This window comes from Diceros bicornis, chromosome 39, assembly GCF_020826845.1.
Source record: "Diceros bicornis minor isolate mBicDic1 chromosome 39, mDicBic1.mat.cur, whole genome shotgun sequence".
Taxonomy (NCBI): domain Eukaryota; kingdom Metazoa; phylum Chordata; class Mammalia; order Perissodactyla; family Rhinocerotidae; genus Diceros; species Diceros bicornis.
This window is the reverse complement of record NC_080778.1, coordinates 1396467-1423828: the sequence shown is the minus strand read 5'-3', so window position 1 is coordinate 1423828 and position 27362 is coordinate 1396467.

The window sequence follows — 27362 nt, the reverse complement described above, 5'->3', positions numbered from 1 at the left end:
TCAGCTAAACTTGGTATGTTTCCAACTCCTAGAAATAACTTCATGCCCCATCTCCCTTACTTCCAGCTAGTAAGGATCACATAATTCCTAACAAAGTTTTGACACAGATTCCCAATTCGGGCATTCAGAACATATAGCACGTTGCTGTAAGCAAGCACATTCTCATTCAAAGTTGCAAGTTACTATGTAGGAACAAGTTTGTATAGGTATTTCAAAGATGCCCAGAACTGAGCTAAACGTTGTATGTCTCCAACTCCTAGAAATAACTTCATGCCCCATCTCCCTTACTTCCATCTAGTAAGGATCACATAATTCCTAACAATGTTTTGACACAGATTCCCAATTCGGGCATTCAGAACATATAGCACGTTGCTTTCAGAAAGCACTTTCTCATGCCAAGAAGCAAGTTACTTTGTAGGAATAAGTTTGTATAGGTATTTCAAAGATCCCCAAAACTAAGCTAAAGTGGGTATGTTTCCAACTCCTAGAAATAACTTCCTGCCCCATCTCCCTTACTTCCAGCTAGTAAGGATCACATAATTCCTAACAAAGTTTTGAAACAGATTCCCAATTCGGGCATTCAGAACATATAGCACGTTGCTTTAAGCAAGCACTTTCTCATTCCACGTAGCAAGTTACTGTGTAGGAACAAGTTTGTATAGGTATTTCAAAGATGCCCAGAACTGAGCTAAACTTGGTATGTCTCCAACTCCTAGAAATAACTTCATGCCCCATCTCCCTTACTTCCAGCTAGTAAGGATCACATAATTCCTAACAAAGTTTTGACACAGATTCCCAATTCGGGCATTCAGAACATATAGCACGTTGCTGTATGCAAGCACATTCTCATTCAAAGTTGCAAGTTACTATGTAGGAACAAGTTTGTATAGGACTTTCAAAGACCCCAGAACTGAGCTAAACTTGCTATGTCTCCAACTCCTAGAAATAACTTCCTGCCCCATCTCCCTTACTTCCAGCTAGTAAGGATCACATAATTTCTAACAAAGTTTTGACACAGATTCCCAATTCGGGCATTCAGAAGTTATAGCACGTTGCTGTAAGAAAGCACATTCTCATTCAAAGTAGCAAGTTACTATCTAGGAACAAGTTGGTATAGGACTTTCAAAGATCCCCAGAACTGAGCTAAACTTGCTATGTCTCCAACTCCTAGAAATAACTTCATGCCCCGTCTCCCTTACTTCCAGCTAGTAAGAATCACATAATTCCTAACAAATTTTTGACACAGATTCCAAATTCGGGCATTCAGAACAGATAACACGTTGCTTTAGGCAAGCACTTTCTCATTCCAAGTAGCAAGTTACTATCTAGGAACAAGTTTGTACATGTATTTCAAAGATGCCCAGAAGTGAGCTAAACTTGGTATGTCTGCAAGTCCTAGAAATAACTTCATGCTCCATCTCCCTTCCTTCCAGCTAGTAAGGATCACATAATTCCTAACAAAGTTTTGACACAGATTCCCAATTCGGGCATTCAAAACATACAGCACGTTACTGTAAGCAAGCACTGTCTCATTCCAAGTAGCAAGTTACTAGGTAGGAACAAGTTTGTATAGGCATTTCAAAGATGCCCAGAACTGAGCTAAACTTGGTATGTCTCCAACTCCTAGAAATAACTTCATGACCCATCTCCCTTACTTCCAGCTAGTCAGGATCACATAATTCCTAACAAAGTTTTGACACAGATGCCCAATTCGGGCATTCACAACATATACCTGGTTGCTGTAAGCAAGCACTTTGTCATTCAATGTTGCAAGTTACTATCTAGGAAGAAGTTTGTATAGGACTTTCAAAGATTACGAGAACTGAGCTAAAGTGTTATGTCTCCAACTCCTAGATAACTTCATGCCCCATCTCCCTTACTTCCAGCTAGTAAGGATCACATAATTCCTAACAAAGTTTTGACACAGATTCCCAATTCGGGCATTCAGAACATATAGCATGTTGCTTTAAGCAAGCACTGTCTAATTCTAACCAGCAAGTTACTATGTAGGAACAAGTTTGTATAGGACTTTCAAAGATCCGCAGAACTGAGTTAAAGTGGTTATGTCTCCAACTCCTAGAGATAACTTCATGCCCCATCTCGCTTACTTCCATCTAGTAAGGGTCAAATAATTCTTAACAAAGTTTTGACACAGATTTCCAATTGGGGCATTCAGAACATATACCACGATGCTTTAAGCAAGCACTTTCTCATTCCCAGTTCCAAATTACTATGTAGGAACAAGTTTGTATAGGACTTTCAAAGATCCCCAGAACTGAGCTAAAGTGGGTATGTCTCCAAATCCCAAAAATAACTTCATGCCCCATCTCCCTTACTTGAAGCTAGTAAGAATCACATAAGTCCTAACAAAGTTTTGACACAGGTTCCCAATTCGGGCATTCAGAACATATAGCACGTTGCTGTAAGCAAGCACATTCTCATTCAAAGTTGCAAGTTACTATGTAGGAACAAGTTTGTATAGGTATTTCAAAGATGCCAAGAACTGATCTAAAGTTGGTATGTCTCCAACTCCAAGAAAAAACATCATGCCCCATCTCCTTTAGTTCCAGCTAGTAAGGATCACGTAATTCTTAACAAAGTTTTGACACAGATTCCCAATTCGGGCATTCAGAAGATATAGCACGTTGCTTTAAGCAAGCATATTCTCATTCCAAGCAGCAAGTTAATTTGTAGGAACAAGTTTGTATAGGTATTTCAAAGATGCCCAGAACTGAGCTAAACTTGGTATGTCTCCAACTCCTAGAAATAACTTCATGCCCCATCTCTCTTACTTCCAGCTAGTAAGGATCACACAATTCCTAACAAAGTTTTGACACAGATTCCCATTTCGGGCATTCAGAACATATAGCACGTTGCTTTAAGCAAGCACTTTCTCATTCCAACTAGCAAGTTACTATCTAGGAACAAGTTTGTAGAGGTATTTCAAAGATGCCCAGAACTGAGCTAAACTTGGTATGTCTCCAACTCCTAGAAATATCTTCATGCCCCATCTCCCTTACTTCCAGCTAGTAAGGATCACATAATTCCCAACAAAGTTGTGACACAGATTCCCAATTCGGGCATTCAGAACATATAGCACGTTGCTTTAAGCAAGCACTTTCTCATTCCACGTAGCAAGTTACTATGTAGGAACAAGTTTGTATAGGTATTTCAAAGATGCCCAGAACTGAGCTAAATTTGCTATGTCTCTAACTCCTAGCAATAACTTCATTCCCCATCTCCCTTACTTCCACTTAGTAAGGTTCTCATAATTCCTAACAAAGTTTTGACACAGATTTCCAATTCGGGCATTCAGAACCTATAGCACGTTGCTGTAAGAAAGCACATTCTCATTCCAAGCAGCAAGTTACTATGTAGGAACAAGTTTGTATAGGACTTTCAAAGATACCCAGAACTGAGCTAAACTTGCTATGTCTCCAACTCCTAACAATAACTTCATGCCCCATCTCCCTTACTTCCAGCTAGTAAGGATCACATAATTCCTAACAATGTTTTGACACAGTTTCCCAATTAGGGCATTCAGAACAGATAACACGTTGCTTTAGGCAAGCACTTTCTCATTCCAACTAGCAAGTTACTATCTAGGAAAAAGTTGGTATAGGTATTTCAAAGATGCCCAGAAATGAGCTAAACTTGGTATGTCTCCAACTCCTAGCAATAACATCATGCCCCATCTACCTTACTTCCAGCTAGTAAGGATCACATAATTCCTAACAAAGTTTTGACACAGATTCCCAATTTGTGCATTCAGAAGTTATAGCACGTTGCTGTAAGAAAGCACATTCTCATTCAAAGTAGCAAGTTACTATCTAGGAACAAGTTGGTATAGGACTTTCAAAGATTCCCAGAACTGAGCTAAACTTGCTATGTCTCCAAATCCTAGCAATAACTTCATGCCCCATCTCCCTTGCTTCCGGCTAGTAAGAATCACATAATTCCTAACAAAGTTTTGACACAGATTCCAAATTCGGGCATTCAGAACATATAGCACGTTGCTTTCAGCAAGCACTTTCTCATTCCAACTAGCAAGTTTCTATCTTGGAACAAGTTTGTATAGGTATTTCAAAAATGCCCAGAACTGAGCTAAAGTGGTTATGTCTCCAACTCCTAGAAATAACTTCATGCCCCATCTCCCTTACTTCCATCTAGTAAGGATCACATAATTCCTAAAAAAGGTTTGACACAGATTCCCAATTAGGACATTGAGAAGAAATAGCACGTTCCTTTGAGGAAGCACTTTCTCATTCCAAGTAGGAAGCCGCTGTGTAGAAACAAGTTTCTATAGGACTGGGAAAGATTGCCAGAACTGAGCTAAAGTAAGTATGTCTCTATCTCCTTGAAATAACGGCATGCCCTATCTCCCTTACTTACAGCTAGTACAGATAAATAATTCCTAAAGAAGTTTTGGTACAGGTTAACGTTTGGTGCCTTGAGAAGAAATAGCACGTTCCTTTCAAGAAGCACTTTCTGATTCCAAGTTGCAAGTTGCTGTCTAGCAAGAAGTGTTTATAGGACTTGCAAAGCTTCCCAGAGCTGGGCTGAAGTAGGTATGTCTCCAACTCCTAGAAATAACTTCATGCCCCATCTCCCTTACTTCCATCTAGTAAGGATCACATAATTCCTAAAAAAGGTTTGACACAGATTCCCAATTAGGACATTGAGAAGAAATAGCACGTTCCTTTGAGGAAGCACTTTCTCATTCCAAGTAGGAAGCCGCTGTGTAGAAACAAGTTTCTATAGGACTGGCAAAGATTGCCAGAACTGAGCTAAAGTAAGTATGTCTCTATCTCCTAGAAATAACGGCATGCCCTATCTCCCTTACTTACAGCTAGTATGGATAAATAATTCCTAAAGAAGTTTTGGTACAGGTTAACGTTTGGTGCCTTGAGAAGAAATAGCACGTTCCTTTCAAGAAGCACTTTCTGATTCCAGTTGCAAGTTGCTGTCTAGCAACAAGTTTGTATAGGACTTGCAAAGATTCCCAGAGATGAGCTACAGTGCTTATGTCTTCAACTCCTAGAAATAACGTCATGCCCCAACTCGCTTACTTCCATCTGGTAAGGATCACATATTTCCTAAACAAGATTTGTCACAGATTGCCAATTAGGGCATTGAGAAGAAATTGCACGTTCCTTTGAGCAAGCACTTTCTCATTCCAAGCTGCAAGCTGCTGTGTAGAAACAAGTTTGTATAGGACTTGCAATGATTGCCAGAGCTGAGCTAAAGCTGGTATGTCTCTATCTCCTAGAAATAACTAAGTGCCCCATTTCCCTAGCTTCCATCCAGTAAGGATCCCATAATTCCTAAACAAGTTTTGTCACAGATTCCCAATTGGGGCATTGAGACGAAACAGCCCGTTCCATTGAAGAAACACATTCTGATTCCAAGTTGCAAATTGCCTTCTAGCTATAAGTTTGTATAGGAGTTCCAAGATGCCTACAGAGGAGAAAAACTGGGTCTGACTCCAACTCCTGGAAATAACATCAGGCCCTATCTTCCTGACTTCCAGCTAGTAAGGATCACATAAATCCTGAAGAAGTTTTGGAACAGATTCATTTTTGGTGCATTGAAGAGAAATAGCACGTTCCTTTGAAGAAGCATGTTCTGATTCCAAGTTTCAAGTTGCTGTCCAGCAACAAGTTTGTATAGGACTTGCAAAGATTCCCAGAATTGAGCTAAAGTGGGTATGACTCCAACTCCTAGAAATAACTTGATGCCCGATCTCCCTTACTTCCACCTAGTAAGGATCACATAATTCCTAAAAAAATTTTGACACAGATTCCCAACTAGGGCATTGGGAAAAAGCAGAACGTTGCTTTGAGAAAACACATTCTCATTCCAAGTGGCAAGCTGCTGTGTAGAAACTAGTTTGTATAGGACTTGCAATGATTGCCAGAACTGAGCTAAAGCGAGTATGTCTCTATCTCCTAGAAATAACTAAGTGCCCCATTTCCCTAGCTTCCATCCAGTAAGGATCCCATAATTCCTAAACAAGTTTTGTCACAGATTCAGAATTGGGACATTCAGAAGAAACAGCCCGTACCTTTGAAGAAACACATTCTGATTCAAAGTTGCAAGTTGCTGTCTAGCAATAGGTTGGTATAGGACTTGCAAAGATGCCCACAGCTGAGAGAAACTGGGTATGACTCCAACTCCTGGAAATAACTTCATGCCCCTTCTCCCTTAGTTCCATCTAGTAAGGATCACATAATTCCTAAAAAAGTTTTGAAAGAGATTCCCAATTCGGGCATTCAGAACATATAGAACGTTGCTTTCAGCAAGCACTTTCTCATTCCAAGTTGCAAGCTGCTGTGTAGAAACAAGTTTGTATAGGTCTTGCAGTAATTGCCAGAACTGAGCTAAAGTGGTTATGTCTCTATCTCCTAGAAATAACTTCATACCCCATCTCACTTACTCCATCTAGTAACGATCACATATTTCCTAAGCAAGATTTGGCACAGATTCCCTTTTTGGGCATTGAGAAGAAATAGCCCGTTCCTTTGAAGAAACACATTGTGCTTCCAAGTTGCAAGTTGCTGTCTAGCAATAAGTTTGTATAGGACTTGCAAAGATGCCCACAGCTGAGAAAAACGGTATGACTCCAACTCCTGGAAATAACTTCATGCCCCAGCTCCCTTACTTCCAGCTAGTAAGGATCACATAAATCCTAAGGAAGATTTGGAACAGATTCATGTTTGGTGTATGGTGAAGAGATAGCACATTCCTTTGAAGAAGCACTTTATGATTCCAAGTTGCAAGTTGCTATCTAGCAACAAGTTTGTATAGGACTTGCCAAGATTCCCAGAACTGAGCTAAAGTGGCTATGTCTCCAACTCCTAGAAATAACTTCATGCCCCATCTCCCTTACTTACATCTAGTAAGGATCACACTGTTTTAGGAAATAAAAGTTTTGACACCGATTACCAAATCGGGCATTCAGAACATATAGTACGTTGCTTTCAGGAAGCACTTTCTCATTCCAAGTTGCAAGTTACTATCTAGGAACAAGTTTGTAAAGGACTTGCAATGATTGCCAGAACTGAGCTAAAGTGGGTATGTCTCTATCTCCTAGAAATAACATCATGCCCCGTCTCCCTTACTTCCATCTAGTAAGGATCACATAATTTCTAAAAAAGTTTTGACACAGATGCCCAATTATGGCATTCAAAACATATATCATGTTCCTTTGAGCAAGCACTTTCTCATTCCAAGTTGCAAGCTGCTGTGCAGAAAGAAGTTTGTATAGGACTTGCAAAGATACCCAGAGCTGAGCTAAAGTGGGTATGTCTCCAACTCCAGGAAAGAACTTCATGTCCCATCTCCCTTACTTCCATCTACTAAGGATCACATAATTTGTAAAAATGTTTTGACTCAGATGCCCAATTCGGGCATTCAGAACACATAGCACGTTGCTTTGAGCAAGCACTTTGTCATTGCAAGTGCAAGCTGCTGTGTAGAAACAAGTTTGTATAGGACTTGCAATGATTGCCAGAACTGAGCTACAGGGGTAAGTCTCTATCTCCTAGAAATAACATCATGCCCCATCTCCCCTACTTCCATCTAGTAAGGGTCACATAAATCCTAGAGAAGATTTGGAACAGATTCATGTTTGGTGCCTTGAGAAGAAATAGCACTTTCCTTTGAAGAAGCACTTTCTGATTCCCAGTTGCAAGTTGCTATCTAGAAACAAGTTTGTATAGGACTTGCAAGGAGTCCCAGATCTGAGCTAAAGTGGGAATGTCTCCAAGTCCTAGAAATCACTTCATGCCCCATCTCCCTTACTTCCATCTACTAAGGATCACATAATTTCTAAAAAAGTTTTGACAAAGCTGCCCAATTCCGGCATTCAGAACACATAGCACGTTGCTTTGAGCAAGCACTTTCTCCTTGCACGTTGGAATTTGCTGTGTAGAAACAAGTTTGTATAGGACTTGCAATGATTGCCAGAACTGAGCTCAAGTGGGTATGTCTCTATCTCCTAGAAAAAACATCATGCCCAATCTCCCCTACTTCCATCTAGTAAGGATCACATAAATCCTAAAGAAGATTTGGAACAGAAACATGTTTGTGCCTTGAGAAGAAATAGCACTTTCCTTTGAAGAAGCACTTTCTGATTCCCAGTTGCAAGTTGCTATCTAGAAACAAGTTTGTATAGGACTTGCAAGGAGTCCCAGAACTGAGCTAAACTGGGTATGTCTCCAACTCCTAGAAATCACTTCATGCCCCATCTCCCTTACTTCCATCTAATAAGGATCACATAATTTCTAAAAAAGTTTTGACACAGATGCCCAATTCGGGCATTCAGAACACATAGCATGTTGCTTTAGCAAGCACTTTCACATTCCAATTTGCAAGCTGCTTTGCAGAAACAAGTTTGTATAGGACTTGCAAAGATTCCCAGAAGTGAGCTAAAGTGGGTATGTCTCCAACTCCTAGAAATAACTTGATGCCCCATCTCCCTTACTTCCATCTACTAAGAATCACATAATTTCTAAAAAAGATTTGACACAGATGCCCAATTCAAGCATTCAAAACACATAGCACGTTGCTTTGAGCAGGCACATTATCATTGCACGTGTCAAACTGCTGTGTAGAAACAAGTTTGTATAGGACTTGCCATGATAGCCAGAACTAAGCTAAAGTGGGTATGTCTCTATCTCCTAAAAATAACATCATGCCCCATCTCTCCTACTTCCATCTAGTAAGGATCACATAAATCCTAAAGAAGATTTGGAACAGATTCATGTTTGGTGCCTTGAGAAGAAATAGCACAGTCCTTTGAAGAAGCACTTTCTGATTCCAAGTTGCAAGTTAATATCTAGCCACAAGATTGTACAGGACTTGCAATGATTGCCAGAAGTGAAAAAAGGTGGGTATGTCTCTATCTCCTAGAAATAACATCATGCCCCATCTCCCCTACTTCCATCTGGTAGGATCACATAAATCCTAAAGAAGATTTGGAACAGATTCATGTTTGGTGCAATGAGAAAATATTGCATGTTCTTTTGCAGAAGCACTTTCTGATTCCAGTTGCAAGTTGATATCTAGGAACAAGTTTGTATAGGACTTTCACAGATTCCCAGAACTGAGCTAAAGTGGGTATGTCTCCAAATCCTAGAAATAACTTCATGCCCCATCTCTCTTACTTCCAGCTAGTAACGATTACATAATTCCTAAAAAAGTTTTGACACAGATTCCCAATTCAGACATTCAGAACATATAGCACGTTGCTTTAAGCAAGCACTTTCTCATTCCAAGTTGCAGGTTACTATCTAGGAAGAGGTTTGTATAGGAATTTCAAAGATGCCCAGAACTGAGCTAAAGTGATTATGTCTCCAACTCCTAGAAATAACTTCATGCCCCATTTCCCTTACTTCCAGCTAGTAAGGATCACATAATTCCTAACAATGTTTTGACACAGATTCCCAATTCGGGCATTCAGAACATATAGCACGTTGCTTTAAGCAAGCACTTTGTCATTCAAAGTGGCAAGTTACTATCTAGGAACAAGTTTGTATAGGACGTTCAAAGATCCCCAGAACTGAGCAAAAGTGTGTATCTCTCCAACACCTAGAAATAACTTCATGCCCCATCTCCCTTACTTCCAGCCAGAACGGATCACATATTTTCTAAAAAAGTTTTGACACTGATTCCCAAATCGGGCATTCAGAACATATAGCACGTGGCTTTAAGCAAGCACTTTCTCATTCCAAGTAGCAAGTTACTATCTTGGAACAAGTTTGTATAGGACTTTCAAAGATCCCCAGAAATGAGCTAAAGTGGGTATGTCTGCAACTCCCAGAAATAACTTCATGCCCCATCTCCCATACCTCCAGCTAGTAAGAATCACATAATTCCTAACATGTTTTGACAGAGATTCCCAATTCGGGCATTGAGAACATATAGCACGTTGCTTTTAGCAAGCACATTCTCATTCCAAGTTGCAAGTTACTATGTAGGAACAAGTATGTATAGGACTTTCAAAGATTCCCAGAACTGAGCTAAAGTGGGTATGTCTCCAACTCATAGAAATAACTTCATGCCCCATCTGCCTTACGTTCAGCTAGTAAAGATCACATAATTCCTAACAAAGCTTTGACACAGATTCCCAATTGCGGCCTTCAGAACATATAGCACGTTGTTTTAAGCAAGCACTTTCTTATTCCAAGTTGGAAGTTACTATCTAGGAACAAGTTTGTATAGGACGTTCAAGATCCCCAGAAGAGAAATAAAGTGGGTATGTCTCCCACTCCTAGAAATAACTTCATACCCCATCTCCCTTACTTCCAGCTAGTAAGGATCACATAATTCCTAACAAAGTTTTGACACAGATTCCCAATTCGGGCATTCAGAACATATAGCACGTTGCTGTAAGCAAGAACTTTGTCATTCAAAGTTGCAAGTTACTATCTAGGAACAAGTTTGTATAGGACTTTCAAAGATCCCCAGAACTGAGATAAAGTGGGTATGTCTCCAACTCCTAGAAAAAACTTCATGCCCCATCTCCCTTACTTCCAGCCAGAAAGGATCACATAATTCCTAACAAAGTTTTGACAATGATTCCCAATTCGGGTATTCAGAACATATAGCACGTTGCTTTAAGCAAGCACTTTCTCATTCCAAGTAGCAAGTTACTATGGAGGAACAAGTTTGTATAGGACTTTCAAAGATCCCCAGAAATGAGCTGAAGTGGGTATGTCTCCAACTCATAGAAATAACTTCATGCACCATCTCCCTTACTTCCAGCTAGTAAGGATCACATAATTCCTAACAAAGTTTTGACACAGATTCCGAATTCGGGCATTCAGAACATATAGCACGTTGCTGTAAGCAAGAACTTTGTCATTCAATGTTGCAAGTTACTATCTAGGAACAAGTTTGTATAGGACTTTCAAAGACTGCGAGAACTGAGCTAAAGTGGTTATGTCTCCAACTCCTAGAAATAACTTCATGCCCCATCTCCCTTACTTCCATCTAGTAAGGATCACATAATTCCTAACAAAGTTTTGACACAGATTCCCAATTCGGGTATTCAGAACATATAGCACGTTGCTTTAAGCAAGCACTTTCTCATTCCAAGTAGCAAGTTACTATCTTGGAACAAGTTTGTATAGGACTTTCAAAGATCCCCAGAAATGAGCTAAAGTGGGTATGTCTCCAACTCCTAGAAATAACTTCATGCCACATCTCCCTTACTTCCAGCTAGTAAGGATCACATAATCCTTAACAAAGTTTTGAAACAGATTCCCAATTCGGGCATTCAGAACATATAGCACGTTGCTTTAAGCAAGCACTTTCTCATTCCAACTAGCAAGTAACTATCTTGGAACAAGATTGCATAGGACTTTCAAAGATCCCCAGAACTGAACTAAACTTTGTTTGTCTCCAACTCCTAGAAATAACTTCATGCCCCATCTCCCTTACTTCCAGCTAGTAAGGATCACATAATTCCTAACAAAGTTTTGACACAGATTCCCAATTCGGGCATTCAGAACATATAGCACGTTGTTTTAAGCAAGCACTTTCTCATTCCAAGTAGCAAATTACTATGTGGGAACAAGTTTGTATAGGTATTTCAAAGATGCCCAGAATTGAGCTAAAGTGGGTATGTCTCCAACTCCTAGAAATATCTTCATGCCCCACCTCCCTTACTTCCAGCTAGTAAGGATCACATAAATCCTAACAAAGTTTTGACAAAGACTCCCAATTAGGGCATTCAGACCACATAGCACGTTGCTTTAAGCAAGCACTTTCTCATTCCAACTAGCAAGTTACTATGTAGGAACAATTTTGTATAGGTATTTCAAAGATGCCCAGAACTGAGATAAACTTGGTACGTCTCCAACTCCTAGCTGTAACTTCATGCCCCATCTCCCTTACTTCCAGCTAGTAAGGATCACATAATTCCTAACAAATTTTTGACACAGATTCCCAATTCGGGCATTCAGAACATATAGCACGTTGCTTTAAGCAAGCACTTTCTCATTCTAACTAGCAATTTACTATCTTGGAACAAGTTGGTATATGACTTTCAAAGATCCCCAGAACTGAACTAAACTTTGTTTGTCTCCAACTCCTAGAAATAACATCATGCCCCATCTCCCTTACTTCCAGCTAGTAAGGATCACATAATTCCTAACAAAGTTTTGACACAGATTTCCAATTCGGGCATTCAGAACATATACCACGTTGTTTTAAGCAAGCACTTTCTCATTCCAAGTTCCATATTACTGTGTAGGAAGAAGTTTTTATAGGACTTTCAAAGATCCTCAGAACTGAGCTAAAGTGGGTATGTCTCCAACTCCTAGAAATAACTTCAGGCCCCATCTCCCTTACTTCCAGCTAGTAAGGATCACATAATTCCTAACAAAGTTTTGACACAGATACCCAATTCGGGCATCCAGAACATATAGCATGTTGCTTTAAGCAAGCACTTTCTAATTCTAACTAGCAAGTTACTATGTAGGAACAAGTTTGTATAGGACTTTCAAAGATCCCCAGAACTGAGGTAATGTGGGCCGGTCTCCAACTCCTAGAAATAACTTCATGCCCCTTCTCGCTTACTTCCATCTAGTAAGGGTCAAATAATTCCTAACAAAGTTTTGACACAGATTCCCAATTGGGGCATTCAGAACACATACCACGATGCTTTAAGCAAGCACTTTCTCATTCCCAGTTGCAAATTACTATGTAGGAACAAGATTGTATAGGACTTTCAAAGATCCCCAGAACTGAGCTAAAGTGGGTATGTCTCCAAATCCTAGAAATAACTTCATGCCCCATCTCCCTTACTTGAAGCTAGTAAGAATCACATAAGTCCTAACAAAGTTTTGACACAGGTTCCCAATTCGGGCATTCAGAACATATAGCACATTGCTGTAAGCAAGCACATTCTCATTCAAAGTTGCAAGTTACTATGTAGGAACAAGTTTGTATAGGCATTTCAAAGATGCCCAGAACTGAGCTAAACTTGGTATGTCTGCAAGTCCTAGAAATAACTTCATGCCCCATCTCCCGTACCCCAACTAGTAAGGATCACATAATTCCTAACAAAGTTTTGACACAGATTCCCAATTAGGGCATTCAGAACAGATAACACGTTGCTTTAGGCAAGCACTTTCTCATTCCAACTAGCAAGTTACTATCTAGGAACAAGTTGGTATAGGTATTTCAAAGATGCCCAGAACTCAGCTAAACTTGGTATGTTTCCAACTCCTAGAAATAACTTCATGCCCCATCTCCCTTACTTCCAGCTAGTAAGGATCACATAATTCCTAACAAAGTTTTCACACAGATTCCCAATTCGGGCATTCAGAACATATAGCACGTTGCTGTAAGCAAGCACATTCTCATTCAAAGTTGCAAGTTACTATGTAGGAACAAGTTTGTATAGGTATTTCAAAGATGCCCAGAACTGAGCTAAACGTTGTATGTCTCCAACTCCTAGAAATAACTTCATGCCCCATCTCCCTTACTTCCATCTAGTAAGGATCACATAATTCCTAACAATGTTTTGACACAGATTCCCAATTCGGGCATTCAGAACATATAGCACGTTGCTTTCAGAAAGCACTTTCTCATGCCAAGAAGCAAGTTACTTTGTAGGAATAAGTTTGTATAGGTATTTCAAAGATCCCCAAAACTAAGCTAAAGTGGGTATGTTTCCAACTCCTAGAAATAACTTCCTGCCCCATCTCCCTTACTTCCAGCTAGTAAGGATCACATAATTCCTAACAAAGTTTTGAAACAGATTCCCAATTCGGGCATTCAGAACATATAGCACGTTGCTTTAAGCAAGCACTTTCTCATTCCACGTAGCAAGTTACTATGTAGGAACAAGTTTGTATAGGTATTTCAAAGATGCCCAGAACTGAGCTAAACTTGGTATGTCTCCAACTCCTAGAAATAACTTCATGCCCCATCTCCCTTAGTTCCAGCTAGTAAGGATCACATAATTCCTAACAAAGTTTTGACACAGATTCCCAATTCGGGCATTCAGAACATATAGCACGTTGCTGTATGCAAGCACATTCTCATTCAAAGTTGCAAGTTACTATGTAGGAACAAGTTTGTATAGGACTTTCAAAGATCCCCAGAACTGAGCTAAACTTGCTATGTCTCCAACTCCTAGAAATAACTTCCTGCCCCATCTCCCTTACTTCCAGCTAGTAAGGATCACATAATTCCTAACAAAGTTTTGACACAGATTCCCAATTAGGGCATTCAGAACAGATAACACGTTGCTTTAGGCAAGCACTTTCTCATTCCAACTAGCAAGTTAGTATCTAGGAAAAAGTTGGTATAGGTATTTCAAAGATGCCCAGAACTGAGCTAAACTTGTTGTATCTCCAACTCCTAGCAATAACTTCATGCCCCATCTCCCTTACTTCCAGCTAGTAAGGATCACATAATTCCTAACAAAGTTTTGACACAGATTCCCAATTCGGGCATTCAGAACATATAGCACGTTACTGTAAGAAATCACATTCTCATTCAAAGTAGCAAGTTACTATCTAGTAACAAATTGGTATAGGACTTTCAAAGATCCCCAGAACTGAGCTAAACTTGCTATGTCTCCAACTTCTAACAACCACTTCATGCCCCATCTCCCTTACTTCCGGCCAGTAAGAATCACATAATTCCTAACAAAGTTTTGACACAGATTCCAAATTCGGGCATTCAGAACATATAGCACGTTGCTTTCAGCAAGCACTTTCTCATTCCAACTAGCAAGTTACTATCTTGGAACAAGTTTTTATAGGTATTTCAAAGATGCCCAGAACTGAGCTAACGTGGTTATGTCTCCAACTCCTAGAAATAACTTCATGCCCCATCTCCCTTACTTCCAGCTAGTAAGGATCACATAATTCCTAACAAAGTTTTGACACAGATTCCCAATTAGGGCATTCAGAACAGATAACACGTTGCTTTAGGCAAGTACTTTCTCATTCCAACTAGCAAGTTACTATCTAGGAACAAGTTGGTTTAGGTATTTCAAAGATGCCCAGAACTCAGCTAAACTTGGTATGTCTCCAACTCCTAGAAATAACTTCATGCCCCATCTCCCTTACTTCCAGCTAGTAAGGATCACATAATTCCTAACAAAGTTTTGAAACAGATTCCCAATTCGGGCATTCGGAACATATAGCACGTTGCTTTAAGCAAGCACTTTCTCATTCCAAGTAGCAAGTTACTATGTAGGAACAAGTTTGTATAGGTATTTCAAATATGCCCAGAACTGAGCCAAACTTTGTATGACTCCAACTCCTAGAAATAACTACATTCCCCATCTCCCTTACTTCCAGCTAGTAAGGATCACACAATTCCTAACAAAGTTTTGACACAGATTCCCAATTCGGGCATTCAGAACATATAGCACGTTGCTTTAAGCAAGCACTTTCTCATTCCAACTAGCAAGTTACTATGTAGGAACAAGTTTGTATAGTTCTTTCAAAGAACCCAGTACTGAGCTAAACTTGGTACGTCTCCAACTCCTAGAAATAACTTCATGCCCCATCTGCCTTACTTCCAGCTAGTAAGGATCACACAATTCCTAACAAAGTTTTGACACAGACTCCCATTTCGGGCATTCAGAACATATAGCACGTTGCTTTAAGCAAGCACTTTCTCATTCCAAGTAGCAAGTTACTTTGTAGGAACAAGTTTGTATAGGTATTTCAAAGATGCCCAGGACTGAGCTAAACTTGCTATGTCTCTAACTCCTAGCAATAACTTCATTCCCCATCTCCCTTACTTCCAGCTAGTAAGGATCACATAATTCCTAACAAAGTTTTGACACGGATTCCCAATTCGGGCATTCAGAACATATAGCACGTTGCTTTAATCAAGCACTTTCTCATCCCACGTAGCAAGTTACTATGTAGGAACAAGTTTGTATAGGTATTTCACAAATGCCCAGAACTGAGCTAAACCTGGTATGTCTCCAACTCCTAGAAATAAATTCATGCCCCATCTCACTTACTTTCAGCTAGTAAGGATCACATAATTCCTAACAAAGTTTTGACACAGGTTTCCAATTCGGGCATTCAGAACATATAGCACGTTGCTTTAAGCAAGCACATTCTCATTCCAAGCAGCAAGTTAATTTGTAGGAACAAGTTTGTATAGGTATTTCAAAGATGCCCAGAACTGAGCTAAACTTGGTATGTCTCCAACTCCTAGAAATAACTTCATGCCCCATCTCCCTTACTTCCAGCTAGTAGGGATCACATAATCCCTAACAAAGTTTTGACACAGATTCCCAATTCGGGCATTCAGAACATATAGCACGTTGCTTTCAGTAAGCACTTTCTCATGCCAAGAAGCAAGTTACTTTGTAGGAATAAGTTTGTATAGGTATTTCAAAGATGCCCAGAACTTAGCAAAAGTGGGTATGTTTTCAACTCCTAGAAATAACATCCTGCCCCATCTCCCTTACTTCCAGCTAGTAAGGATCACATAATCCCTAACAAAGTTTTGAAACAGATTCCCAATTCGGGCATTCAGAACATAGAGCACGTTGCTTTAAGCAAGCACTTTCTCATTCCATGTAGCAAGTTACTATGTAGGAACAAGTTTGTATAGGTATTTCAAATATGCCCAGAAGTGAGCTAAACATTGTATGACTCCAACTCCTAGAAATAACTTCATTCCCCATCTCCCTTACTTCCAGCTAGTAAGGGTCACATAACTCCTAACAAAGTTTTGACACAGATTCCCAATTCGGGCATTCAGAACATATAGCACTTTGCTTTAAGCAAACACTTTCTCATTCCAACTAGCAAGTTACTATCTAGGAACAAGTTGGTATAGGTATTTCAAAGATGCCCAGAACTGAGCTAAACTTGCTATGTCTCCAACTCTTAACAATAACTTCATGCCCCATCACCCTTACTTCCATCTAGTAAGGATCACATAATTCCTAATAAAGTTTTGACACAGATTCCCAATTCGGGCATTCAGAAAATATAGCAGGTTGCTTTAAGCAAGCACTTTCTCATTCCAACTAGAAAGTTGCTATCTCTGAACAAGTTTGTATAGGTATTTCAAAGATGCCAAGAACTGATCTAAAGTTGGTATGTTTCCAACTCCTAAAAAAAACTTCATGCCCCATCTCCTTTAGTTCCAGCTAGTAAGGATCACGTAATTCTTAACAAAGTTTTGACACAGATTCCCAATTCGGGCATTCAGAAGATATAGCACGTTGCTTTAAGCAAGCACATTCTCATTCCAAGCAGCAAGTTAATTTGTAAGAACAAGTTTGTATAGGTATTTCAAAGATGCCCAGAACTGAGCTAAACTTGGTATGTCTCCAACTCCTAGAAAAACTTCATGAACCATCTCCCTTACTTCCAGCTAGTAAGGATCACATAATTCCTAACAAAGTTTTGACACAGATTCCCAATTCGGGCATTCAGAACATATAGCACGTTGCTTTCAGTAAGCACTTTCTCATGCGAAGAAGCAAGTTACTTTGTAGGCATAAGTTTGTATAGGTTTTTCAAAGATCACCAGAACTTAGCCAAAGTGGGTATGTTTCCAACTCCTAGAAATAACTTCCAGCCCCATCTCCCTTACTTCCAGCTAGTAAGGATCACATAATCCTTAACAAAGTTTTGAAACAGATTCCCAATTCGGTCATTCATTACATAGAGGACGTTGCTTTAAGCAAGCACTTTCTCATTCCAAGTAGCAAGTTACTATGTAGGAACAAGTTTGTATAGGTATTTCAAATATGCCCAGAAGTGAGCTAAACTTTGTATGACTCCAACTCCTAGAAATAACTTCATTCCCCATCTCCCTTACTTCCAGCTAGTAAGGATCACATAATTCCTAACAAAGTTTTGACACAGATTTCCAATTCGGGCATTTAGAACATATAGCACGTTGCTTTAAGCAAACACTTTCTCATTCCAACTAGCAAGTTACTATCTAGGAACAAGTTTGTAGAGGTATTTGAAAGATGCCCAGAACTGAGCTGAACTTGGTATGTCTCCAACTCCTAGAAATAACTTCATGCCCCATCTCCCTTACTTCCAGCTAGTAAGGATCACATAATTCACAAGAAAGCTTTGACACAGATTCCCAATTCGGGCATTCAGAACATATAGCACGTTGCTTTAATCAAGATCTTTCTCATTCCACGTAGCCAGTTACTATGTAGGAACAAGTATGTATAGGTATTTCAAAAATGCCCAGAACTGAGCTAAACTTGGTATGTCTCCAACTCCTAGAAATAAATTCATGTCCCATCTTCCTTACTTCCAGCTAGTAAGGATCACATAATTCCTAACAAAGTTTTGACACAGATTCCCAATTCGGGCATTCAGAACATATAGCACGTTACTGTAAGAAATCACATTCTCATTCAAAGTAGCAAGTTACTATCTAGTAACAAGTTGGTATAGGACTTTCAAAGATCCCCAGAACTGAGCTAAACTTGCTATGTCTCCAACTTCTAACAACCACTTCATGCCCCATCTCCCTTACTTCCAGCTAGTAAGAATCACATAATTCCTAACAAAGTTTTGACACAGATTCCAAATTCGGGCATTCAGAACATATAGCACGTTGCTTTCAGCAAGCACTTTCTCATTCCAACTAGCAAGTTACCATCTTGGAACATGTTTGTATAGGTATTTCAAAGATGCCAAGAACTGAGCTAAACGTGGTATGTCTCCAACTCCTAGAAATAACTTCATGCTCCATCTTCCTTACTTCCATCTTGTAAGAATCACATAATTCCTAACAAAGTTTTGACACAGATTCCCAATTCGGGCATTCAGAACATATAGCACGTTGTTTTAAGCAAGCACTTTCTCATTCCAACTAGCAAGTTACTATCTTGGAACAAGTTTGTATAGGACTTTCAACGATCCCCAGAACTGAGCTAAAGTGGGTAAGTCTCCAACTCCTAGAAATAACTTCATGCCCCATCTCCCTTACTTCCAGCTAGTAAGGATCACATAATTCCTAACAAAGTTTTGACACAGATTCCCAATTCGGGCATTCAGAACATATAGCACGTTGCTTTAAGCAAGCACTTTCTCATTCCAAGTAGCAAGTTACTATCTAGGATCAAGTTTGTATAGGTATTTCAAAGATGCCCAGAACTGAGCTAAACTTGGTATGTCTCCAACTCCTAGCAATAACTTCCTGCCCCATCTCCCTTACTTCCAGCTAGTAAGGATCACATAATTGCTAACAAAGTTTTGACACAGATTCCCAATTCGGGCATTCAGAACATATAGCATGTTGCTTTAAGCAAGCACTTTCTAATTCTAACTAGCAAGTTACTATGTAGGAACAAGTTTGTATAGGACTTTCAAAGTTCCCCAGAACTGAGGTAAAGTGGGCAGGTCCCCAACTCCTAGAAATAACTTCATGCCCCATCTCGCTTACTTCCATCTAGTAAGGGTCAAATATTTCCTAACAAAGTTTTGACACAGATTTCCAATTGGGGCATTCAGAACATATACCACGATGCTTTAAGCAAGCACTTTCTCATTCCCAGTTGCAAATTACTATGTAGGAACAAGTTCGTATAGGACTTTCAAAGATCCCCAGAACTGAGATAAAGTGGGTATGTCTCCAAATCCTAGAAATAACTTCATGCCCCATCTCCCTTACTTGAAACTAGTAAGAATCACATAAGTCCTAACAAAGTTTTGACACAGGTTCCCAATTCGGGCATTCAGAACATAAAGCACGTTGCTGTAAGCAAGCACATTCTCATTCAAATTTGCAAGTTACTATGTAGAAACAAGTATGTATAGGCATTTCAAAGATGCCCAGAACTGTGCTAAACTTGATACGTCTCAAAATCCTAGAAATAACTTCATGCGCCATCTCCCTTATTTACAGCTAGTAAGGATCACATAATTCCTAACAAAGTTTTGACACAGATTCCCAATTCGGGCATTCAGAACACAGAGTACGTTGCTTTAAGTAAGCACTTTCTCATTCCAAGTAGCAAGTTACTATGTAGGAACAAGTTTGTATAGGTATTTCAAATATGCCCAGAAGTGAGCTAAACTTTGTATGACTCTAACTTCTAGAAATAACATCATGCCCCATCTCCCTTACTTCCAGCTAGTAAGGATCACACAATTTCTAACAAAGTTTTGACACAGATTCCCAATTCGGGCATTCAGAACATATAGCACGTTGCTTTAAGCAAGCACTTTCTCATTCCAACTAGCAAGTTACTATGTAGGAACAAGTTTGTCTAGGTCTTTCAAAGATGCCCAGAACTGAGCTAAACTTGGTATGTCTCCAATTCCTAGAAATAACTTCATGCCCCATCTCCCTTACTTCCAGCTAGTAAGGATCACATAATTCCTAACAAAGTTTTGACACAGATTCCCAATTCGGGCATTCAGAACATATAGCACGTTGCTTTAAGCAAGCACTTTCTCATTCCCAGTTGCAAATTACTATGTAGGAACAAGTTTGTATAGGACTTTCAAAGATCCCCAGAACTGAGCTAAAGTGGGTATGTCTCCAAATCCTAGAAATAACTTCATGCCCCATCTCACTTACTTGAAGCTAGTAAGAATCACATAAGTCCTAACAAAGTTTTGACACAGGTTCCCAATTCGGGCCTTCAGAACATATAGCACGTTGCTGTAAGCAAGCGAATTCTCATTCAAAGTTGCAAGTTACTATGTAAGAACAAGTTTGGATAGGTATTGCTAAGATCCCCAGAACTGAGCTAAACATGGTATGTCTCCAACACCTAGAAATAACTTCATGCCCCATCTCCCTTACTTCCAGCTAGTCAGGATCACATAATTCCTAACAAAGTTCTGACACAGATTCCCAATTCGGGCATTCAGAACATATAGCACGTTGCTTTAATAAGCACTTTCTCATTCCAAGTAGTAAGTTAATATCTAGGAACTATTTTGTATAGAACTTTCAAAGATCCCTAGAACTGAGCTAAAGTGGCTATGTCTCCAACTCCTAGAAATAACTTCATGCCCCATCTCCCTTACTACCAGCTAGTAAGGATCACATAATTCCTAACAAAGTTTTGACACAGATTCCCATTTCGGGTATTCAGACCATATAGCCCGTTGCTTTGAGCCAGCACTTTCTCATTCCAAGTAGCAAGTTACTATGTAGGAACAAGTTTGTATAGGACTTTCAAAAATGCCCAGAAATGAGCTAAAGTGGGTATGTCTCCAACTCCTGGAAATAACTTCATGCCCCATCTCCCTTACTTCCAGCTAGTAAGGATCACATAATTCCTAACAAAGTTTTGACACAGATTCAAATTCCGGCATTCAGAACATATAGCAGGTTGCTGTAACCAAGAACTTTGTCATTTAATGTTGCAAGTAACTATCTAGGAACAAGTTTGTATAGGACTTTCAAAGATTGCGAGAACTGAGCTAAAGTGCTTATGTCTCCAACTCCTAGAAATAACTTCATGCCCCATCTCCCTTACTTCCAGCTAGTAAGGATCACATAATTCCGAACAAAGTTTTGACACAGATTTCCAATTCGGGCATTCAGAACATATAGCACGTTGCTTTAAGCAACCACTTTCTCAATCCAACTAGCAAGTTACTATCTAGGAACAAGTTTGTAGAGGTATTTCAAAGATGCCCAGAACTGAGCTAAACTTGGTATGTCTCCAACTCCTAGAAATAACTTCATGCCCCATCTCCCTTACTTCCAGCTAGTAAGGATCACATAATTCCTAAGAAAGTTTTGACACAGATTCCCAATTCGGGCATTCAGAACATATAGCACGTTGCGGTAAGCAAGCACATTCTGATTCAAAGTTGCAAGTTACTATGTAGGAACAAGTTTGTATAGGTATTTCAAAGATGCCCAGAACTGAGCTAAACTTTGTATGTCTGCAACTCCTAGAAATAACTTCATGCCCCATCTCCCTTACTTCCAGCTAGTAAGGATCACATAATTCCTACCAAAGTTTTGACACAGATTCCCAATTCGGGCGCTCAGAACATATAGCACGTTGCTTTAAGCAAGCACTTTCTCTTTCCAAGTAGCAAGTTACTATGTAGGAACAAGTTGGTATAGGTATTTCAAATATGCCCAGAAGTGAGCTAAATTTTGTATGACTCCAACTCCTAGAAATAACTTCATGCCCCATCTACCTTACTTCAAGCTAGTAAGGATCACACAATTCCTAACAAAGTTTTGACACAGATTCCCAATTCGGGCATTCAGACAATATAGAACGTTGCTTTCAGTAAGCACTTTCTCATGCCAAGAAGCAAGTTACTTTGTAGGAATAAGTTTGTATAGGTATTTCAAAGATGCCCAGAACTTAGCTAAAGTGGGTATGTTTCCAACTCCTAGAAATAACTTCCTGCCCCATCTCCCTTACTTCCAGCTAGTAAGGATCACATATATCCTAACAAAGATTTGAAACAGATTCCCAATTCGGGCATTCAGACCATAGAGCACGTTGCTTTAAGCAAGCACTTTCTCATTCCAAGTAGCAAGTTACTATGTAGGAACAAGATTGTATAGGTATTTCAAATATGCCCAGAACTGAGCTAAACTTTGTATGACTCCAACTCCTAGAAATAACTTCATGCCCCATCTCCCTTACTTCCAGCTAGTAAGGATCACATAATTCCTAACAAAGTTTTGACACAGATTCCCAATTCGGGCATTCAGAACATATAGCACATGCTTTAAGCAAGCACTTTCTCCTTCCAAGTAGCAACTTACTTTGTAGGAACAAGTTTGTATAGGTATTTCAAAGGTGCCCAGAACTGAGCTAAACTTGCTATGTCTCTAACTTCTAGCAATAACTTCATGCCCCATCTCCCTTACTTCCAGCTAGTAAGGATCACATAATTCCTAACAAAGATTTGACACAGATTCCCAATTCGGGCATTCAGAACATAGAGCACGTTGCTTTAAGCAAGGACTTTCTCATTCCAAGTAGCAAGTTACTATGTAGGAACAAGTTTGTATAGGTATTTCAAATATGCCCAGAAGTGAGCTAAATTTTGTATGACTCCAACTCCTAGAAATAACTTCATGCCCCATCTCCCTTACTTCCAGCTAGTAAGGATCACACAATTCCTAACAAAGTTTTGGCACAGATTCCCATTTCGGGCATTCAGAACATATAGCAGGTTGCTTTAAGCAAGCACTTTCTCATTCCAACTAGCAAGTTACTATCTAGGAACAAGTTTGTATAGGTATTTCAAAGATGCCAAGAAATGATCTAAAGTTGGTATGTCTCCAACTCCTAGAAAAAACTTCATGCCCCATCTCCTTTAGTTCCAGCTAGTAAGGGTCACGTAATTCTTAACAAAGTTTTGACACAGATTCCCAATTCGGGCATTCAGAACATATAGCCCGTTGCGTTAAGCAAGCACATTCTCATTCCAAGCAGCAAGTTAAATTGTAGGAACAAGTTTGAATAGGTATTTCAAAGATGCCCAGAACTGAGCTAAACTTGGTATGTCTCAAACTCCTAGAAATAACTTCATGCCCCATCTCCCTTACTTCCAGCTAGTAAGGATCACACAATTCCTAACAAAGTTTTGACACAGATTCCCATTTCGGGCATTCAGAACATATAGCACGTTGCTTTAAGCAAGCACTTTCTCATTTCAAGTAACAAGTTACTTTGTAGGAACAAGTTTGTATAGGTATTTCAAAGATGCCCAAAACTGAGCTAATCTTGCTATGTCTCTAACTCCTAGCAATAACGTCATTTCCCATCTCCCTTACTTCCAGCTAGTAAGGATCACATAATTCCTAACAAAGTTTTGACACAGATTTCCAATTCGGGCATTCAGAACATATAGCACGTTGCTTTAAGCAACCACTTTCTCAATCCAACTAGCAAGTTACTATCTAGGAACAAGTTGGTATAGGTATTTCAAAGATGCCCAGAACTGAGCTAAACTTGGTATGTCTCCAACTCCTAGAAATAACTTCATGCCCCATCTCCCTTACTTCCAGCTAGTAAGGATCACATAATTCCTAAGAAAGTTTTGACACAGATTCCCAATTCGGGCATTCAGAACATATAGCACGTTGCTGTAAGCAAGCACATTCTGATTCAAAGTTGCAAGTTACTATGTAGGAACAAGTTTGTATAGATATTTCAAAGATTCCCAGAACTGAGCTAAAAGTTGTATGTCTGCAACTCCTAGAAATAACTTCATGCCCCATCTCCCTTACTTCCAGCTAGTAAGGATCACATAATTCCTAACAAAGTTTTGACACAGATTCCCAATTCGGGCATTCAGAAGATATAGCACGTTGCTTTAAGCAAGCACTTTCTCATTCCAAGTAGCAAGTTACTTTGTGGGAACAAGTTTGTATAGGTATTTCAAAGATGCCCAGAACTGAGCTAATTTTGCTATGTCTCTAACTCCTAGCAATAACTTCATTCCCCATCTCCCTTACTTCCAGCTAGTAAGGATCACATAATTCCTAACAAAGTTTTGACACATATTTCCAATTCGGGCATTCAGAAAATATAGCACGTTGCTTTAAGCAAGCACTTTCTCATTCCAACTAGCAAGTTACTATCAAGGAACAAGTTTGTAGAGGTATTTCAAAGATGCCCAGAACTGAGCTAAACTTGGTATGTCTCCAACTCCTTGAAATAACTTCATGCCCCATCTCCCTTACTTCCAGCTAGTAAGGATCACATAATTCCTAAGAAAGTTTTGACACAGATTCCCAATTCGGGCATTCAGAACATATAGCACGTTGCGGTAAGCAAGCACATTCTGATTCAAAGTTGCAAGTTACTATGTAGGAACAAGTTTGTATAGGTATTTCAAAGATGCCCAGAACTGAGCTAAACTTTGTATGTCTGCAACTCCTAGAAATAACTTCATGCCCCATCTCCCTTACTTCCAGCTAGTAAGGATCACATAATTCCTACCAAAGTTTTGACAGAGATTCCCAATTCGGGCGCTCAGAACATATAGCACGTTACTTTAAGCAAGCACTTGCTCTTTCCAAGTAGCAAGTTACTATGTAGGAACAAGTTGGTATAGGTATTTCAAATATGCCCAGAAGTGAGCTAAATTTTGTATGACTCCAACTCCTAGAAATAACTTCATGCCCCATCTACCTTACTTCCAGCTAGTAAGGATCACACAATTCCTAACAAAGTTTTGACACAGATTCCCATTTCGGGCATTCAGAACATATAGCAGGTTGCTTTAAGCAAGCACTTTCTCATTCCAACTAGCAAGTTACTATCTAGGAACAAGTTTGTATAGGTATTTCAAAGATGCCCAGAACTGAGCTAATCTTTCTAGGTCTCTAACTCCTAGCAATAATTTCATTCCCCATCTCCCTTACTTCCAGCTAGTAAGGATCACATATTTCCTAACATATTTTTGACACAGATTTCCAATTCGGGCATACAGAACATACAGCACGTTGCTTTAAGCAAGCACTTTCTCATTCCAACTAGCAAGTTACTATCTAGGCACAAGTTTGTAAAGGTATTTCAAAGATGCCCAGAACTGAGCTAAACTTGGTATGTCTTCAACTCCTAGAAATAACTTCATGCCCCATCTCCCTTACTTCCAGCTAGTAAGGGTCACATAATTCCTAACAAAGTTTTGACACAGCTTCCCAATTCGGGCATTCAGAACATATTGCACGTTGCTTTAAGCAAGCACTTTCTCATTCCACGTAGCAAGTTACTATCTAGGAACAAGTTTGTATAGGACTTTCAAAGATCCCCAGAACTGAGCTAAACTTGCTATGTCTCCAACTCCTAACAATAACTTCATGCCCCATCTCCCTTACTTCCAGCTAGTAAGGATCACATAATTCCTAACAAAGTTTTGACACAGATTCCCAATTAGGGCATTCAGAACCGATAACACGTTGCTTTAGGCAAGCACTTTCTCATTCCAACTAGCAAGTTACTATCTAGGAACAAGTTGGTATAGGTATTTCAAAGATGCCCAGAACTGAGCTAAACTTGGTATGTCTCCAACTCCTTGAAATAACTTCATGCCCCATCTCCCTTACTTCCAGCTAGTAAGAATCACATAATTCCTAGCAAAGTTTTGACACAGATTCCCAATTCGGGCATTCAGACAATATAGCACGTTGCTTTCAGTAAGCACTTTCTCATGCCAAGAAGCAAGTTACTTTGTAGGAATAAGTTTGTATAGGTATTTCAAAGATGCCCAGAACTTAGCTAAAGTGGGTATGTTTCCAACTCCTAGAAATAACTTCCTGCCCCATCTCCCTTACTTCCAACTAGTAAGGATCACATATATCCTAACAAAGATTTGAAACAGATTCCCAATTCGGGCATTCAGAACATAGAGCACGTTGCTTTAAGCAAGCACTTTCTCATTCCAAGTAACAAGTTACTATGTAGGAACAAGATTGTATAGGTATTTCAAATATGCCCAGAACTGAGCTAAACTTTGTATGACTCCAACTCCTAGAAATAACTTCATGCCCCATCTCCCTTACTTCCAGCTAGTAAGGATCACATAATTCCTAAGAAAGTTTTGACACAGATTCCCAATTCGGGCATTCAGAACATATAGCACGTTGCTTTAAGCAAGCACTTTCTCCTTCCAAGTAGCAACTTACTTTGTAGGAACAAGTTTGTATAGGTATTTCAAAGATGCCCAGAACTGAGCTAAACTTGCTATGTCTCTAACTTCTAGCAATAACTTCATTCCCCATCTCCCTTACTTCCAGCTAGTAAGGATCACATAATTCCTAACAAAGTTTTGACACAGATTTCCAATTCGGGCATTCAGAATATATACCACGTTGCTTTAAGCAAGCACTTTCTCATTCCAACTAGCAAGTTGCTGTCTAGGAACAAGTTTGTAGAGGTATTTCAAAGATGCCCAGAACTGAGCTAAACTTGGTATGTCTCCAAATCCTAGAAATAACTTCATGCCCCATCTCCCTTACTTCCAGCTAGTAAGGATCACATAATTCCTAACAAAGTTTTGACACAGATTCCCAATTCGGGCATTCAGAACATATAGCACGTTGCTTTCAGTAAGCACTTTCTCATGCCAAGAAGCAAGTTACTTTGTAGGAATAAGTTTGTATAGGTATTTCAAAGATCCCCAGAACTTAGCTAAAGTGGGTATGTTTCCAACTCCTCGAATTAACTTCCTGCCCCATCTCCCTTACTTCCAGCTAGTAAGGATCACATAATCCCTAACAAAGTTTTGAAACAGATTCCCAATTCGGGCATTCAGAACATAGAGCACGTTCCTTTAAGCAAGCACTTTCTCATTCCAAGTAGCAAGTTACTATGTAGGAACAAGTTTGTATAGGTATTTCAATTATGCCCAGAAGTGAGCTAAACTTTGTATGTCTCC